Source organism: Protopterus annectens, chromosome 5.part1 (genome assembly GCF_019279795.1).
Source record: "Protopterus annectens isolate FY-2018-M chromosome 5.part1, PAN1.0, whole genome shotgun sequence".
Lineage (NCBI taxonomy): Eukaryota > Metazoa > Chordata > Ceratodontiformes > Protopteridae > Protopterus > Protopterus annectens.
In genome coordinates, this window is record NC_056736.1 from 202,082,577 (window position 1) to 202,094,639 (window position 12,063).

A 12,063-nucleotide genomic window follows, 5' to 3' on the forward strand; every position below is an offset into this window, starting at 1 on the left:
AGGCTAATTCAATTATGTCCTGACAAAGAAAAAGAAACATCAAGAAATATATCACAATATTCAGTTTCCTTTGCTAAATGGTGTGCAGTTACTACATCATTATCCTGAACATGCTCACAGAGAATCACAACAAAGGCTACCATAGCATCAACTAAACAATCCAAACACACAAGAAAGCTCAAGAAGGTCTCATAACACAGGCCCACTGATGATTCTGCAGTGTGCTACACATTAACTCATTCCTTTTGGTGAAGCCCTGTTGAGCTTGTACACTTAACTCCCACTGGGTGTGACCTGAGTCTTTATAAAATTAAGGTATTTATTCACAGTTCAAACAAATGTCAATATCTCTTGAACCATAAGTGCTACTAGAAAACGTCAAATGGCAAACCTAAGCAGCCAAGTGCTCTGATTCATGGGGAACACTCTGCATTTGTGATCGATTAAGCCCACTGTTCCACTGTTCCGCATTGAGCAGCCATGCCTTCACTTTGTGATTTTTGTCAAGTAAGTTACATCTTTAAGAAAAGATCTATTAGTGAACTTTTTTTGTGCCTGACTATGCAATTCTCCCTCCCATTACATGCTGAGTGCTGCCGTCCCTGCTGGCTAGGTTCCATCCAACAAAACCTTGTGCTTTGCTAGCCAAGAGTACACCGCTTCTTTATTGCATGCTCAGATATCTGGGGAGTAGTTTTTTTGGCTGTGAGCAGGCATCAGGCATCAGACATCAGAGAGATATATATCACCACTGATGCGACATAAAGAGGCATATTGGTTATGTCATGAAAAACACTCTTGAAGGGATTACATCACTATCCTATCGTAATGGGTATGAGTCCCTAACTTGGAGTGTGAGACCTTAAAAATGTGGCCCTTTGACTGTGCCATAACTACTTTCTTTGCCTAAACAACCTCTATCTGACACAGATATCTAATAAACAGATATTATCACATTTAAACCCCTTACATATATTACATTCTGCACACTCTACAGAGCTGTGTATTGACTGTGTCTGACATGGGAGATAATAATGGAGCTAGTCAAAACTAATAGCAATCAAGGTGTGAAGTAAGAAAGGGCTAACTGCATATTCCACTTGAGCACTCACAGCATAAAAATCCCAGAATGCCTGTTTCACTGCCATGAAATCCACATATATGTTGAAAATTGTTTGTTCAACTTAAAAATTGATAGCAGTAATGTGATTGCAATGTCTTTTGCATCATATCCATACAATGACATAATGCTGTGCTTTGCTGGAATTGAAAAGCCACCTATGTATATCCACAGGTTCATGAACTGTATATGAAACACATGCACCACACTATCTTAACACAGCTCTGAGACTATACCTGAGTGAAGTCATTACATCATATAATTGTGGTGCTAACCAGTAGTTTGAGGTAAAAAGGATGGGTGAAGCCTCTCACACTGTAATTATTCACATTACAGTTGTAAGATTGTGCAACTTTGAAAGTGTTACCTAATTAGCATGTTTCAAAAACTGGGTTTTGCCTGGGGATGCTACAAATATAGATGGTACCCCTCTGCCAGTAAAAATATGTCTCCTGATTGGAAATTCACATACCATGTGTTGTACCAGAGTCAATTGTACATGCAGAACACACAGTCACAATATTTCCGCAATGCTAGATTTGAACCAACTACCTGTCTAGTAACACAACCTACAGAGAACAATATCAAACACATGTATCACAGGAGACATCCGACTTCTATACTAAGAGAAAATGCACTTTTGAAAGGATGACCTCCATCAATGTGATGCAGGGAAGATGTATGTGTTAAAAGTGGGATAAGGTGATAGGAGAATCCTCTCCCAGTTTAAATGTTTCTCCTGAGTTGAAGTGGATACAGCACATCTGTTGGTGAACTCAAACATATATACAAGGCAATTGAGACACACACACACACACACACACACACACACACACACACACACACACACACACACACACACACACACACACACACACACACACACTAACACACACACACACACACACACACACACACACACACACACACACACACACACACACACACACACACCACTCACAGCTTAGCATTATGGGATTTCAACTAACTACCTATAGAGTTATACAATCTAGAAAGCACAGCATGAAGTACAAGCATCACAGGAGAAGTCTGACTTCTATTGTGAGAGAGTGCATTTTTGGAAGAATGACCTTATCAGTGTGTTGCAGAAATATTTGTCTTGAAAGTGGGATAAATTAATAGGGGAGTCCTATCCCAATTTAAATGATTATCCTGCATGGAGGTGGACATATCAAATATGCAGGTCAATGACATCCTAACTAAAAGTACAGACAAACCCACAAACACACACACTCACATATGTCAGTCAGTGCTGTATTCAAATACCTACCTATTTACTCACACAATCTGGAGAATACAGTATTAACCATAAGCACCAGGTAAGTCCAACTTTAAATGTGTGAAATGGACATCTGTACATAATGCTCTTATAAATTATATTGTCTTGCCATTCACCTGCATTGTGTTAGTGTGAGTAATATGAACCAGGGTCACAGTAGTATGTTTGGATGAAAGTCACACTTGTTAAAAAGCGCACTGACAGCTTAGCATTCATGACTGTTCATCTTGGGATGATTGTGTGCCAGCATTAGTCATTTGTGTTATAATTTTTAATTGTATGTGATTGTGCTTGGATCCTGTGCACTTGAAATATGAATTGGCAGGTCCAAAATATGACACTCCACTGTTAAAACTCATAAGTTCTGGATGAAATGGTTCCCCATCATTGTACACCATTACCCAGTGTGAGTGTTGGTTTATAGAGACATTTCTACACTATGATGTGTTCAGTCAACAGCACACTGAAAGCCACATATCTTGAATAACACAGCCCATGAATGCATGCAGAAATTATGAAATCTACTCACATTATTTTTTTTTTAAATCTCTCTCCGAAGTGCACTGCTGATGCAATTCATGGCGAAGCAGTAGTGCATGTGTAATTGTGTTTTGATGGGTTGAACTTAGAGCAGGATTTAGCAGTAGTGTGCGGTGCTCCATGCTTTTGTGTAAATGAGAAGTGCAGGCATACAAATAGGTCTGATTCATATCAAATGAGGAACAGGCACATTGTCTTAAATGTTAGTGTATCATGATTTTTTTTCATATTTGGCATGACACTTGCATTGCTTTAGTCATTGTATGGATGATATCGGTGTATAGCTACACAGACCTCATATCTGGTGACTGTACTTGTATTTGAGGCATATTGCAATTGTTATGTAATTCTCTGTATTTATATGATGTGATTCAGTAATAATATAAATATATCTATAACAAATATGTGTGACATAATTAATATAATTCAGAACATGGATGGCAATAAAACATCATTGATCCTATTACCTTATGTGTGAATAGCAGCAATATTGCCCAAATCTACCAATCGTACTATGCTTGTTTACACATAAAAGCTGGGTGAGTATGCAATACATGAGGGACCACGCATGTGAATTAGAAAACCTGACAATGGAGACACTATGAAACAAGGAAGTTAGTGAATAGCATGCTTTATAATATTATTTACAATTGGAACATTCCCTATGGTGTGCATTCAACTCTGCAGCCTGTTGAAAAATGATAATAGCTGTCTCCATATAGTGCTATCAGCCTGTCTTTACATATCACCGTGAGTCTAAGCACTGTAGAGTGAAGGGCATCCATCAGATTAATGCATGTGAAGGTGATAACGCACAGGATTTTGCCATAAACACACACACACACACACACACACACACACACACACACACACACACACACACACACACACACACACACACGTTTATAATTGTTGGATTTTAACCAACTACTTATAGAGTTATACAATCTAGAAAGCGCAGTATTAACCATGCACTCTGCAGGAGACAGCTGACTTCTATTGTAATGGAGTGCACTTCCATTTCTTATAAGTTGCAGGTGCTGCTTAATGACAGAAATCATGTAAATACCAAAGAGAAAGACCGATGAAACAGAAAGGGTGGAAAGAGGGAGACATTTGGAGACAGGGATAAAGACATACTAAGAGAATTGTTTATGGTACATTTCTGCACATCTTTGTGCTCTTTTACATGCTCTGTACACACAAAGGCAAAAGATAATGGGTGATAAAAGCCAAACGTTAGGGACTTATATAAAGTCTGAAAATAAAATGTATGGTATTAGTTGGCGACTTCAATCCTCAGTGATTCAGATATGTTGTAATGATCACACAACAAATTAACATGCAGAAAGGTGTGCATCCTTTGAAAACCTGTACACTTTAGCGGTACTTCTCTGCACAATAAAGTGTTTCCAATACGGATTGAGAGAGGGTAGGAGAATGTAAATATAACAAGGACATAAGGAGGATAGCAGCGGGCTCATAACATATGTAACACACAGTTACACACATACTTTTAATATGGGCAAACATGTCATAATTGTATGACACACTTCTGTATTCAAACTGTTAATAGTCTCATAAAAAATAAATAAAAAAAATTACAGACCAAAGGATTACCTCAGCTCACCACATAGGAACTAATATCTTTTTCCATTAACATCAGACCTCAATCAGTTGTAACAACCCTTGTGGTGTATGTGCATCCAGCAGCCATATAGGTATGTAAGAGTAACTGTATCACACTTTGGAAGTATTAGTCTATTTTATTGTAGCTTTGCAGATGTAAGCATGTTCACACTGAAGTAACTGTGGTAGTGCAGTCTAGGGCAAAGTGCACATTATTTTGCCATAAAATATGAGCTGCCATTTACCATCAGTTACTACTGCTGCTTGGTCATAGCATTGTGCAAATGCTGAGGACACAGACTGGTAATACAGCAGGTGGTAGAGAGAAATAGAGGGTGATAGGAAACGTTTCTGCTTTAGGCCATTTCTAGCCATCTTTCTTAAGTATTGCAGTTGGGTTTGTCATCATCATTATACTGTTATGCTCCCAACAGTAAGGTGCTCTCAATTTGAAGTAAGCAGTTTAACACAAAATCAGGATAATACTAGGTTTAATAAAATATATAACCCATAGCTAAACACAAAACAGTCATAACTTTGACAGACATCTGGATTAAAACCCCTTACAGTATGTAAAAATATGTTTTCAGATCTATATATTATCTCAGCACACTACATAGGAAGTCCTACTTCACAAATTTAAAAAACACACAATTTAAGAAACAGTGACTACAGATTGAAAGAATGGATAATGTAGGCATCAGGCTCCATCACAGTAATGACAGCTGTAAAATCCCATGAGGCAAAACTCCATGAGATGAACATTATATCTAGCATGCTAATAAATATCCAAGGGTAAAAAGTGATGATATGGAAGTGGGGAGAGACAGAGAAAGACAGAGACAGGGAGAGTGATAGACAAAGAGCTTTGCTTATGGAACATTTCTGTCCATCTTTCTGTTATGAAACTCTTAATCTGTCATGCTTTGTATATTAAAGTGCTTGCAATAGTGAACAGATGGGGGTAGGAAATTAGAAACACGATTAAGACATAGGCAAGATAAGTGAATGCTAAAGGCACAAAGGATGCTGTCTTCATCCAGTGTTTTAAAATTGTGTTCTATATTTGCTTTCCTTTTCTTGATTGTTTTGTTAAAATGTAATATTGAGAGATATAAAGATGTTTGTACTTACACAAAGAGCCAGATCATGGTCAAATGGGGCCCTAGGCTGGGTAATAGCTTAAAACCCCTCCTGAGTGGCCACTTCTGCAGCAATCCCCCATACCCCCCCCCCCCCCCACAGCAGCTCCCTCACCAGCCATTCCAGTGTTCCATTACTTGGCTGTTTCTCCTCAATTACTGTAAACACTGTTCAAACCTGTCAGTGGACATGCTATTTTCTTATTTACTTCTACAATGGTTACAGACATTGAAATAAAATAGCACACATGATATGCCATTTGCTAACAAATAATACAGTCTCACAATGAAACAGACATAGCGTGAGCAGTGAACTTCTCTACCATTGAAACTCAAATTCATTGAAACGGCATTAAAACTGAAATTGAAATAAAATGCATCTGGCCAGTGGAGAATTAAGCTTACCTTTGGGCTGTTTTCAAATCATAGGCTCTTTGAACACACTTGTAGGGCCATGCATGCAGATATGTGTTGATTCACCTCCTTGATAGTATTAAATTATATTCCTTGTATAATGCAGCACCACATGTTAGAGTGTATTTAAAATTTGTAGTTTGAACATTTTTCCAGTAAGCCATGAACTAGATGTATGACACAATAATGAAAGAACCGCCCATTTCAAAACATTTTAACCATAAAAAGCCACTCATACTTCTGTCATTACAATACACCACTATCAGTCAATAAACACAATCTCTGCAGAAGTAAAAGTCATCCAGATAATTTCACATTAAAGAGATCTGTAATTAATGAAGAGGTTGCTACTGGCAAGGAACTTTACACTTCAGTGTTTCATCTACAAATTCAGTGCCTGCTACCTTTGAAGAATTAATTGCCTATGTTACATTAAAAAGAAATCGCTAAGCTGTTAATAATGCAATAGAGAATGACTGACACCCATTTGCCCAAGATCAAATGACTGAAATTTCATTTGACCGACACTTCATTTGCCTGACACTTCATTTGACTGACAAGTATTATTGGCAAGTAAATGGTATATGTCCCCTTCCCCACTGTAGTGTGACCCTGGAGTTAGAATATATATTATATTTTTTTGGTTTTGCTTTCATTTTGTTTAGTAAAACAAAAGTAAGTGGGGGGCTTCACCCCCCACACCCACTCCAACTATATATTCTAACTCCAGTGTCACACTACAGTGGGGAAGGGGACATATTCCATTTACTTGCCAATAATACTTGTTGGTCAAATGAAGTGTCGGGCAAATGAAGTGTCAGTCAAATTAAATTTCAGTCAAATGGGGTCGGGCAAATGGGTGTCAGTCAATTGGAAGTTAGGGCAAATGAAGTAGACCCATATATATATATATATATATATATATATATATATATATATATATATATATATATATCATGATTAAGTGACTTCACCCATTTATGATTTGCCAGAAAACCACAAATTTTACGAGACACAGGCCAAAACTATGAGGCTAAATCTGGACAGTTCAGAGGTATGTTAAACACACACACACACACACACACACACACACACACACACACACACACACACACACACACACACGCACACCTACCATCTCTGTTCTTTCACATACACACTCACACATACATACACATACACACACACACACACACACACACACACACACACACACACACACACACACACACACACACACGCACACACACGCACACACGCACACACACACACGCACACACACACACACACACACACACACACTTTCTCTGTTCTCACACAGCAATACACACATATACACACACCTACTCTCTCACACAGCAATACACACACAAACACACCTTCTGTTTCTCATTAGCAGTACATACAAACACTATCTCTCATACGAACAGAATGACTAGTTTAAATTACATACACGCATACACATACAAACACATACACACACTTTCTCTCTCATACAGAAACAAATGGAGCCACTAGATTAAATTATACACATGCACACACATACACACACACACACACACACACACACACACACACACACACACACACACACACACACACACACACACACACACGCACTTACCTTCTCTATAAACAGAACATCTGGTTTAAATTCTGCGCACAAGTACGGAATGGGTTTACAACCACATTGGCGTGCATGCGTGTGATGCACACATAGTTCTCCTTAAAGGAGAAAACTCTGCCACCATGGTATTAACATGTATTTTTTTCTTTTGTTATTTTTTTATATATGTTGAAGCCTCCTGGCCGGAATGGGTCCCCTTAGCCACTGGGGCCTTGGCAACTGCCTGTGTCACCTAGTGTTGGATACAGCTCTGCTTACACACATACTAGTTCATAGGTTCATAGGTTCATACTAGGCTATCTGCCCTAGGGCATTTATAAGCCTAGCCAGAGTGTGTTTGGCTTTCGCCACCCATTTTAAATTAATTTTGCTATGCCTTTTTTTGAGGTTAGTATACTGTGCCTCTGTCTAACAGTGACACAGAAGTGATAGCCGTGGTAAACCTATGATCTCCCATCCACTTATTAAGATTCCTCTTGAAGAGAGTCAATGTGGGACTCTGCCTAGCCTGGACTGGGATTTTATTCCAGAGTGAAGGGAGCCTCTGGGTTATGAATCTGTCCCTCCAGCATGTCCTATTTATTTCAGTGCTGAGGTTCAAGTCTCTCGAGCGCGTAGCTCGATGGGATTTGGATTTTCTGAGGTGCAGCATGTCCATTAATTCCGGGTTGGACATGGCTTTATACGTCAGGCACTGATCGCCTCTGAGCAGGCGGTATGCCACTGAGTAGAGCTGGAGTTTCTTTAACAGGGCAGCATATGGCATCTGTTTGAGCCCTTTGATCCTCTTGGTGAGGTACTTTTGGGGTCTTTCCAGTTGCTGCAGGTGTCTGGTAAGGTACATCCCAAAAGGGGCATTGTACTCAATTATGGGCCTAATGAGGGATGAGTAAAGAGGCACGATGACCTCCCCTGATCTAGATGTGAATCCCTTCATGATTAGGTGGGCTACATAAAATGTTTTTCTAACCACTTTGGCCACGTGGTTGTCAAATGAGAGATTGCTATCAACTTGGGTCCCCAGGTCCCTAATGACTTCTTCTGTACTTAATGGATTACCACCTATGTAGTAATTTGTGGGCACTTTATTTTTGCCAAAGGGGATGACTATACACTTTTTGGCGTTTAGCTTGAGGCCATGGCTCTGGCACCAGTTGTCTGTTTTTATGAGGCCCTTTTGGAGGATGCTTGTGTCAGCTGGAGAGTTGATTGTGGTGCCCAGTTTGCAGTCATATGTGAACTTGGTCAGCCACAGTCTTTCCGTGTTGGCCTGTACTGCCGAGAAATATATACCGAACAAGAGAAGTCCCAGAACTGAGCCTTGTGGGACGCCACTTGTAACTGGTTTGGAGTTTGACATGGCTCCAGCAATTCTAACCATGCGAGTTCTGTCCTTGAGCCAGTTTGCAACCCATCTAGTGACATAGGGGTTTATATTTAAGCTGGTGAGCTTATCTATAATGCCCGAGTGGGGCATTGTATCGAAGGCTTTTGCGAGGTCCAGGTAGGCTGTGTGGACCACCTTCCCCTCGTCAATGGCCTTGGTGACAGTTTCAAAGAAATCAACCAGGTTTAAGAGGCAGGATCTGCCCTTAACAAAGCCAAACTGGGTAGGATCCAGTGTCTGTAGGTCCCCAATATCTTTATTTATGAGGTCCATGATGATCCTTTCCATAGCTTTGCAGACCAAGCTAGTCAGGCTTATGGGGCGATAGTTTCCAGGATCCGTTGAGGCACCACCTTTGTGGAGAGGGACCACTGTTGCTGTACACCACTGTTTGGGTACATATCCTGTAGTAAGGCTAAGATTGAACAGTAGTTTTATGTTTGGGTTTAGCTCTTCTTGGAGTTCATGTAGGATGCAGCCCGGGACACCATCTGGTCCCATTGATGCTTTGTTTTTTGCTTTGGAGAGGATGGCTCTTACCTGAGCATCTGAGATGTCAGGGGAGCAGCACTCTGTTGGGATAGATATTTGCACTTTTGGTGGGGAGGGAGTTTGCACTGAACCTGTCAGCTAGGATGTTGGCAATGTCTGTGGGCTCGGTGTATTTTTTGTCATTTTGGACTAATTCTGAGCATATCTGGGAATTCCCACCCAGGTTCCTAACATAACTAAAGAAAGCCTTGTGATTATCCTTAGTGTCCTGTGCAATTTTTCTCTCGAAGCTGGCCTCAGACGATTTTATGAGTGCCCGAGTTTTTGCTAATACAGATCAGAGATGCCTTCCTTTTTGGGATTTTGCTCTATCATGTAGTAGCTTCCTCCTTCTATTGTATAGTTTGTTTATGGCTGGGGTCCACCAGACAGGACGTCTGCCTTTGGAGGACTGGGTCTTGGTTTTATTTGGGATTGTATATTCTTAGAATGCGTTTATAAAGGATTCTGCGGTCTGGGCTGTATTTTCCACAGGCCCGGGGGCTTTGAAGGATTTCGCCTCGGTTTTGAGGCATGTGAAATTTGCTTTAGAGAAGTTTTTCACTGTAGTTTTCTGGGCAGGGGGTGGGGTCGGGATGTGAATATTCAGTGAGATTAGTTTATGGTCTGATCTTACCAGTGAGGGATACACTTCTGGTCTGGAGCATAGTGTCCCCATGTTGGTGATGATCAGGTCCAGTATGTTTTCCCCTCTTGTGGGCGTGGTAACAAGTTGTTCCATAGCATTTGAGCTTATAAATTCTAGGAACCTTTGAACTAGGGTGTTGGAGCTAGAGTAATTCTCCCAGTCTATGTTTGGGTAGTTGAAGTCGCCCAATATAATGGTGTTTGGAGAGATCTTCGTATTTTCCAGTATTCTCAGGAAGGCCGAGTGGGGGGGGGGGGGCATGGCCAAGGATGAACACAGGATAGCAGCAGATTTCTTCAGCTCCACCAATTTCATTACACTGACAGGAATTAATTACTTAAAAAATTAATTTTTGAAGTAATTTTCTTTCTAAATATGTTTGCTTTATATAGTTCTTGAAATATATCTAAAAAAGAAAGGAAATCTTAATAATATTCCTGTCAGAAATCACTTTGGAAAGTTTCCTGTCAATTTATCAGTCTGAAATGAGTTCCAGTAAGACAAATTCTCAAGACTCCAGCATCAAGAAAGAACTTCAGTCTCTGATAATTATAATCCAGCAACTTACTGCTAAGATGGATAAAATGGATACTAAAATAGACACCTTCATAGAAAAAAAACTACAAAACAAATAGACTTGTTACATATAGACCTGCAACAACAGAAGATCCAGATGACAGGCATAGAAGAAGCTGTGAATGACATGGAAAATAGAATACAAGAAGAGGAAATCAACATTGAGTTTCTGCTGAAACAAAATACGCATTTACAAATAAAGCTGGATGACATGGAAAATAGATCTAGGCGCAATAACATTAGGATTTTTGGACTGCCAGAAAATATTGAAGGTAACAATATTACTTCTTTTTTAACAACATGGCTCCCTAAAACTTTAGATTTACCAGAAGCATTCTCTTTTGGTATTGAAAGAGCACATAGATCTATAGCTAATACTAACTCTAACAAAAACTATCCTAGATCAGTTATAGTTAGATTTCTATCATCTTTTGATAAAGAGATGGTTCTTAAATCTGCTTGGGCTAAAGCTCCTGTTAAGATTAATGAGACAACTGTGCGTTTTGACAATGACTATTCTTCCATGGTAATAGCTAAAAGAAAAATTTTTCTGCCACTAATAAGGGAGCTTAAAAAAGCACAGTTTAAAACATACCTTCTGTTTCCTGCCAAGCTTAAAATCTTCCTTCCTGATGGTCCTAAAATTTTCGATGACTTAGACTCTGCTTTACTGTTTATCAAAAAAAATAAGATTTTGGAAAAAATAGAAGAAATGGAATGGGCTAGTCCTTCGTTAAAGAGACTGGCAACTGAAACTTCGTGGAAGACTTCAGAGAAGAAGAAGAGACTAAAAAACAAATGATTTGTACTATGTTTTTTTTTCTCTCATCATTTTATTTTATTATTAATCTTTTTAAATATAGTTCCTGCATTTCCAAGAAGCAACAAATATTTTGAAAAAGATTTAATCAAAGTTATTCTCTGTGTGCAAATGTTTTGTTTCATAACTAATCAAAATATCTGGAGATTTAATGGCAAGTTGTGATTCAACTTGTTTCTCTTTCTGAAAAGAAGAAATAAGGTCAGTAATTTGATACATTTTTTTTTCTTTCTTTATCTTTTTCTTCTTTTCTTTGTTTAAACAATGACATTCTATTTAGATTATGTAGTGGGTAAAGAGTGGGGGAGGGCAGGGAGAGAAGAGTAAT